Below are 7,578 nucleotides of genomic sequence, written 5' to 3'. Positions count from 1 at the left end.
TTTTAGCACGTCGCTTTTGATTCCTAATTCTGACTAAATCAAATGATATCTTTTAGGAGGCGGAGACGTTTCTCATGGCGGGTATTTTCGGTGGATTCTCTTGCATCCGCTTTGCCGGGTACCTTGAATTACATGGGGTACCCCCTATTACGCGGGGTACCCCTATCTGTATGGGGTACCTCTATTTGTATGGAGTACCTCATATCATATGGGGTACCTCTATTTGTGTGGGATACCTCTAATTGTGCAGGGTACCTCTATTTATACGGGGTACCTCAAGTCATGCCGGGCACCTCGGATTATGCAGGGTACCTCCGATTGTGCTGATATCATTCCATTGGCTGACACGTGGCGCTCTATTACCTTAACAAATAGTCGTCTTTACCTATCTTGTCTTGTCTTCCACTCATGGTAATTTTTCACTTTTCCTTTCATTTTTGGTTCAATTTTCTTATATGGGTGTTGTTTATTGAGTAAAAGATTTGATTTTTGTCATTGGTTTGTCTTGTTTCCCCTTTTATGTTTTTCGTTAATTCAAAAATATGTTGTTTGTTTGTTGTTTGATACGTTCAATTCGGGGAGGCAACATCTTAATTCTACCTTAGCCACCGTGCGGGCCATTAGAACCACGCCCTTTGCTGCCGCCCAGAAGGACGCCACCCCTCACCAGTCCACTCATGCATGCCAAAATAAGCCACTCGACAAAATTCACTCTCATCTCTCCTAGTACTTTTAAGTATCATTTATGAACTCATCAAATTTAATTTTGATTAGTTTAGTTGTGATTGCATCATGTGTTTGGTGAAATTAGAGATTAAAATTCTTGGATCTATTATTTGAATATTTTTATGCTTATCAAGTTTTTGATAAAATTCCTAATATAATCTAGTAAAAGAAAAACATAAAATACACAAAATAAATGAAGGAAATTGGAAGCGAAGTTTAGTTGTTTTTGAGAAACTTTTGTAAAATTAGGATATTAAGATGACTTTGCTTTTCAATTTGGGCAGTGGATTTAGGAATTAGGTGTGATGACATTAGATTCTCCCCCCCGCCAAAACACCAAAACAACCAAAAAATTTCTTCGTAAGAACTTTAGAAAATTGGGATATTTCTATTATCGTTCACTTCATCTTGGTATGTAATTAATCATCTTTCTTTAATTTTTAAAGAAAATTTTAGCTAGTATTAATATAATGAAAAGAGTTAATAAGTTATTCAAGTCCAACCAATAATTATAAGTTAGAGTTATAGAACAAAATCTTAACTATCAAATATTATGAAGCTTTGATATGTTGGTTCGCAGGATGGTGTTGAAGCTTGGGTTGGTACAATTTGCTCAAAATGTTGTTGAATTTCCCAGGAAACATATATGAAGTGATTAAATAAACTAATAAAGGTCAACAAGCCTTGGTTTTTTTCCCCTAATGTGGTTGTTGTATGTTTAATTAAAATTAATGTATTTATCTTCTTTTATACTGGGGTAATAAAAAAGTGTGGAGTCTCTCCCAGATTACTTTGTTTCAGAAGATGTATTAAAGTGAGCGTAAAAGGTTCAAGTAGTTTCCATACAAAATCTAAATGTGTAAGCTATCTTATGAGGAGGATGATGATGATGATGATTATTATTATTATTATTATTATTATTATTATTATTATTATTATTTACTCAATCTCTTATTTCTTTCAATTTTATATTTATTATAAATATTGATTCATTGACTGCTTAATAGTTTAATTTGGTTCAAGTTTGACTCCAACTATTTGATAGATTAATTTAAAGAGTTTTGGATGTAAAATTTGTGCAAGTGAATCGAGGATGATTATGTGCTTGTAATCTTTTGATTATATTATTATTTTGAAGTAATATATGATTAAATTTGCTAAATAGTTTTGGGGAAAATCTTTAATTTTGTAAAGATTTAAAATGACATGTACCTTTAAAGTCATCATCTACCACAACATTGACTCAACAAAACGAGAATCAAAAATTAAAATCAAGGAAGAAAATAGCAAATCTAAGGAAGTTGAAGAATTCATGAAACAACTATGGTTTACATATCTCTCCGTTTGTGTAATGTTACTTTTATTTTTCTTCTACAATGTAATCATATTTTTGGACATGAATTTTTTTTTTTTTTACATTTTAGATTTTAGATTTCTTTGTCATGAATTGTATTTATGTTAATAATATTTTTCACTTTAAAGTTCTTTTGTCATTAAATTTTGATTTCTATAACTACATATTGTTATTAAAATTTATGTGAGACTATATAAACCGCCTTCATAACAAATTTGAGACTAAATTAATTACCAATTGTATATTGCCGCGTGAACTTCAATAACAGAAAAATAGCATTGCTAATTGTATATCCAAACCTCTAAAATGACAATTTTTAATAATTATTGAGACTCTATTTACATACTCTTGAGACAAATTGAGACTCTATTTACATACTCTTGAGACAAATACTATAGTCACTATAAATCAACAATTGTGACAAATATGAAGTGTCATTAATTGCTTTTTTGAATATCTAATTCGATCTTTTTTAATACTGTTTGTGACAATTTTAACTTAATTTTAAGACAATAATAATTTTTGCCACAAAAACATATCTTTAATATGACGAAAATAATTCTGGTCGCTAGAAGTTTTTAAGACAGTCTTTCCACGACTAACGTGTAACGATATATTTTTTATCATAAAAAATATAAGATGACTAATTTGTTATCTTTAATGACGAAATTTTTTGTAATAAAATACCATTTTTCTTGTAGTGAGCAGAATCATTTCTATTTCTCTTACTTTCATTTCTTCTTCTCATCAAAATCCTTAGCACCTTCACACCTCTTACTCAACAATATTATAATTTGTCATCCCCCAATCAAGTTTACGTCAAGGTCGTTCTAAACCTTGGAGATACTCACCGCTTGGCCAACCACAAGGCACTGCCACCACACCGCCACCACTTATTAATGAAAACGACATGGTTACTTTGACAGACAAAAATTTCATTAGCTTCATAGAAAACAATTGAAATGTGATGGCGATTTTTTATACATCATAACAAAGAGTTGCACCAAAACATACAACTCTATGCATCTAGCTCACTGGTTATGTATCTCATTGGTTGCGTCTATGGTTGGAAAAGTGGATTTTAATGAAGCAGTGTTAATATAATTGAATCAATTCACAACTCTCTAAATTTTCCCTCATTTCACTAACCAGACAAGAACTCAAACTTTAACTTGGTATCAAAGCTAGATGTATAAGCTCTTATGGCTACTTCAAGCTCAAATCCAAACACAGTGTCCTCTGTTTCCTCATTCACCTTTACCTCACTTGTTAAGCTTGATATATGAAACTACATGATATGGAAATCTCAAACTCTCACTTCAGTTCGTGCTAATGGACTTGAAGATCTTCTTGATAGTTCCAAACACTATCTAGATCAGTTTCTTCCTGATGAAACTAACAACTCCACTGCGGAAGTTACATAAGAAAATCTAGCATTCACTACCTAGAAGAGAAAGAATCAAGTGCTACTGAGCTGGCTGATGTCCTCTATCAGTTTGGAAATTCTCAGTCTTATGCTAAACTTTAAAATTTGTCGTGAGCTTTGGAACAATCTTGAGCAATAGTTTTGTAACACCCCAAATTTTCCCAAGAATTCTAAAAGAAATTTAGAATGCAATCTCTAAACAATTAATTCTTATTACTATTCCCAAAAGAAAATCAATAATGTCCAAGGTCGAAACATAGTCTCTAAAATAATAAATATAACAATAATCCTCCAATACCAAATTCAACTCTAAAATAATAACCAAAATAGCAACAATTTATCCATCACGAAAATGCCCAAAGCTTTCGGCTAACAAATCTTCTTCTCTAAAAACCATCTCTAACATCACTCTGCAAAATGTTGGAGACGAGGGATAAGCCGTCAGCTTGGTAAGTAAACTCATACATAAGGTTGCTAATAAGGATGAAGTACATAATAATAATTATTAAGTGCCATGAATCAGTAATCATTTTATAATCTAATACATTTATACAGTAAAATTTATAACCAATAATGTCATAACATAATGACCATTTTCAATAAATAATCATTTGTCAATAAAACCTTTCATTTGTTTAATTTTGCTCATGCCTCATAGTGTCACATGTACTCTTGGTGAGCCGGTTGATAGTTCAATCAGGGTACTTTACCCCGCAATAATCGTCAATAGGAGCGCACAATACAGTTAACTGTTAAATCCTATCAGTACTGGTAACTAAGGACAATGAGCCAAAACCTTAAAATAATTTTCAATCTTTCAATATCAATCATTCAATTAAGTCTCTTATAAGACATTTAATTGGCAAAGCTTTACAAATTATATAATTTTTAAGGAAAAACAATTTATGGAACACAAGTATTTTAAAGCCATTTTTTAAAAAAAATTTAAGAAAACATTTTAAATAAACTTTAAACCAAAATGTAAATAATTATTATAAACTATAACAACAAAATACTTCAAAACTATAAATATGCCAATCCTTATGAACAACATTATTTTTTTCATACATAAATTCGTACATATATATAATAAACGTTATGCATGAATCCACTTATCTCAATTCGAAGCAACCAATAATAACCCCGTTGGTAGAAATTCAAATAGGTTATCTTTTTTTATTGGTTGTTTAGTACGACAAATGGTACCGTTGACCTTGGATAGTTGGCATAGAGTGGAATCAGACTTAAGAGAAAGACTTTGGACTTGTGTTAAGGTAGCATCCTACTTTTGTGGTAAATATTATTTAACTTATCAAATTTAATTATTAATGTTATTTTTCCCTTTAAATGCAGCAACAATTTAATGTTGATGGAAGTCATAGAAGATATATAATGAGTGCAATGGGTAGGAGCTGGAGGAATTACAAATCAGTTTTAACACATAAAATCAGAGCATTGGTTAAAAGCAATGATGTAACAAGAAAGCTTGAGGCATTGAAAGACTTGAAACCAAGGAACATAAAATCTAAGCAACAATGGCAAAGGTTTAAAGTAAGTTTCTTTCCCAATTAATGTACAAGTATAGTTTCTTATTAATGTACAAGAATAGTGTCATTAATCTAACATATCTTCTTACTATAGTTGAAGAGTAAGAGGTTTAAAAAAATGAGATCAAAACAAACTAACATCCACAGGACAAGTCGAAAAGGGATGGCTCGTTTAAGACATGAAATGGTTAGAAAAATCATATCATTAAGTTTATTTATTATTAAACAAAAAATTAGATGAGTAATAAAATGTTCTCCACTACATATTTTAGATGCAAGGGAGACCAAACTCACCGATAACTAGAGTTGATGTGTGGATTCTTGCACATACTAAGAAGGACAGGACTACAATTAATGAGGATGTTGCTAAAAAACTGGTGATAAATTCTTTATGATTTTTTAGTTCTTTATTCTTATTTTTTTGCTATTAACAATCAAAATTCTCCATGGATTAAAAAACAATTAATGAATATCAGAGGACACATGTGAGTGAAGATGCCTCAATAATTCACGATGATGCTCTGAACCATGTGATAGGAAAAGAACGTAATGGGCGTATACGAGGAGCTGGATTTGGAGTTACACCAACGTTGATGAATTTAGAAGCACTTAGCAAGTCTTATACTGCACAAATTAAAATGGAACTAAAAGATCTCAAAAAACTATTTGAGGAACTCAAGACTGCATTCATTAAGAACACTAGCAAACAAGAGGTAATAAATATGATTAAGAAAATTTATGTTCAATATAGTTAGAAGAAATACTTGATTAATAATAGTTTTTTCATATATTTTTAGGATCGAATTGACATAGATAGCATGATGAAAAATTCTCGAGACATTCGACTAGTAAGTTAATATTTTACTATTAGCTTTGAATTATTTAATACGTAAACCAAGTATTTTGCTTACGTGAATTGTTCTTTCTTTATGATATTTCAGGATCACAATGAGACAAGCCACAAGAGGAAATGTTCGAAAGACACTTCACATGCGAAAGTAAGTGATGATTTTTATAAATGCTATGCATCATTTATTGTTGATCCTCAAAACTCTGTTTAACACTAAAATGAATAGATTTTTGAGTTGTTGCTAATAAAGAACCATTCTCTTTATGAAAAAAAAATATTAGAATTTTGAGCTTGGAAAAACTGTTTGAATTTATTCGTATTATAATTGTTTGCCTCTAATCAGATTTTTTATTTATTATTATAGAAAGCTAAAACATGTGGAAGCACTTTCACAAATATTGAAAATGCTCGTTGTAGATTACTAGATTGGATGGGAACAGGAAAAGTTGTAGGGGAAGGAACAATTGCATCAAGAGATCCACTTGCCAAAGTACATCATATATGTCTTGGACCAGATTGCTGGAAAGTTTGGGTGATAATTGCACTGGTTGAAGATACTCCCTTATATCGTGCTACATCTGAGTTTCATGTTCTTAGTGATGCAATTGGAAGCACAATTGCTTGCCCAAAAAACTACATCTTGTTGGAGCAGGCTTATAGTTTCTAATTTTGTTCATACATATACTTGAATCTTACAAGTCAAGGGAAAAAAAACATTAACCTGGGCAAGAGTTTCAGTTTACACTTTGAGTATTATATTTAGTGTAGAGATTTAACAATCTTCAACTAAAATTTTGTTGTATGGATGCCAAGTTTAAATGATTTTATGGAGATTATTCTTAATTGATTGAACTATTATCAATTTTACTGGCAGCAGATTTCCATATTTATTTACTAATTTTTGCAGCCATTTACTCTTATAGCAAATGGCCTAGAAAACTGCATTTTATGCAGCGTTTCTTACTACAGCTGAAAAAGGCTACAAAAGTTTGATGTTATTTACTGCATCCTTCGTTAGGACATTTTTTATAAATGTTGTAATTGTGTTTTCGCATCATTTTTGATTGGTTGTAAAAGATAATATTTATTGTAGTGATATAACTTGTTATATATTGAGAAAGAAAAGAAAAGAATATTAAAAAAAAGTGTTTGCTTGACAAAATTAAAATTTAACAACTATATTTGAATATATATATATATATATATATATATATATAGTCATTCTCTAGTGCGGACACCCTATTATTATTTTTTTATGCGGATAGGCTTTTAAGATATGAGGTTTAATAGAGTTAGTTTTTAATGTTATTAAACTCCACAGCTTAACAATTTGTTTGTGTTAAAAAAAAAATAAAGGCGCTCGCAGCATAAATACACACACTCTTTAGTCCTCTACATTTACATCTCAACTAGCAATGAGAGAAATGATCAAAATCTCCCTATTGTTTGAGAAAAATAATTATTTCCCCTTCTTTTTTAAAACAATGTAGATCATAAGATGTTAAAAAGACATTGTTAAATTTCAAATTTTGTGTCTTTTATTATATTATTCCTGATATCATTAAAAACCCACCAACTTTTGATCAATAAAATTTTTAGGGGTAAAATAATAAAAAACGTAAAAAAAATTATTTTTTCAGTAAGAGATTTGATAATTTTTCCACCAACTGCCTAA

The sequence above is a fragment of the Citrus clementina genome, unplaced genomic scaffold (assembly GCF_000493195.1).
Source record: "Citrus clementina cultivar Clemenules unplaced genomic scaffold, Citrus_clementina_v1.0 scaffold_4, whole genome shotgun sequence".
Classification (NCBI taxonomy): domain Eukaryota; kingdom Viridiplantae; phylum Streptophyta; class Magnoliopsida; order Sapindales; family Rutaceae; genus Citrus; species Citrus x clementina.
The sequence above is the reverse complement of the archived record's forward strand: the minus strand, read 5'-3'. Positions refer to the sequence as shown.